Source organism: Mastomys coucha, unplaced genomic scaffold (assembly GCF_008632895.1).
Source record: "Mastomys coucha isolate ucsf_1 unplaced genomic scaffold, UCSF_Mcou_1 pScaffold20, whole genome shotgun sequence".
NCBI lineage: Eukaryota > Metazoa > Chordata > Mammalia > Rodentia > Muridae > Mastomys > Mastomys coucha.
The window spans coordinates 123,844,029-123,845,190 of NW_022196903.1; the positions used below are offsets into that span (position 1 = coordinate 123,844,029).

General features: G+C 33.3%; 1 protein-coding gene across 5 annotated transcripts in view; it reads right to left on the reverse strand.

Annotated features, from left to right (window-relative positions):
• Positions 1–1,162, reverse strand: part of LOC116099679 (T-cell surface glycoprotein YE1/48-like) — an 837,511-nt gene that overhangs the window by 815,837 nt on the left and 20,512 nt on the right. The window lies entirely within an intron of this gene.

Here is a 1,162-nt window from a genome sequence, read left to right on the forward strand (position 1 = left end):
ACTGAAGGAAGGGCAAGCCAGTCTAAATATAGCTATCTCCTAAGAGGTTCTGACAGTACCTGACTAAAATGTCCACTTTTAAGTAGGTACCTGGATCTGATGATACAGAGCGTTGGGACAGGGTGGGGTCTGACTTACTCATTGAATGATCCATACACCCTGACATGAATTGACCCCAATTTCCACTACAGGGAAGAACCCTGTGCAGATTTCTATTAAAGTCTATTGTATTTCTAATGGTCATAGAAATTACTTTTAGGAAATATGGAAAGAAATAAAAATTTCCTAATAATTTATTATGATATTGACACAGTCAGTTGTAAAAAATATTCAGCACATAAAAAGGTTAGGTAAAATTGGAACCACTGAAAATCATTGAAGCAATCTATTCAAATAACAAAGAATCAAGACTTTAGGAATAAATACAAATGTTGCTTTAAAAATATTTACACATTTTGATAAGTGTATGAATATTAAATGTTTTTTAACTCTTTTTATTTAAACATGACTCTCTGAGATTTCCAGACACTACCTTCAAAGGAATATTTGAAGGTTAATACTGCAGGTGATCTAAGACACATAAATATCTTTTGGGATGAAACCTCAATCAGCTGAGATATCCAACTTCTCCACCCAGCCATAGTCTACATACTCTTCTCCAAGGTTGGACCTGGTAAATGGATTCAACTGGAAAAGTTCCTACTAAGTGAACTAATCCAGACTCAGAAAGACAATATTGAATATTCTCTCTCATATGAGGTACCGGGCTCAAAGTCTTCACTTTAGTGACTTCAGCAACCAGGAAAATAGAAAGGGACCTTACTGGGTAGAGTGTGAGACCATGATACTGAGGAATAGAGGATACAACATATGATATACTCGTACATGATATTACAAGAGGAGGATATATGAAAATAAATTTTGTCACTATGCAGCATAAATGAGCTAATGCCCATGATGGATACAATGTGATAATAGATATCCATGTATCAGTAAATAGTATGTATTTGTAACTGTCCTTATATTTACATTATTACCTAAGTGGAGAGGCAGCAGATAATAAGGATAAAAAGCTAGACATCATTCTTCTATATTTTTTTTTGTTTTTTGTTTTGTTTTTTGTTTATTTGTTTTTCTTTTTTTTTTACTTCATGAAGTTTTC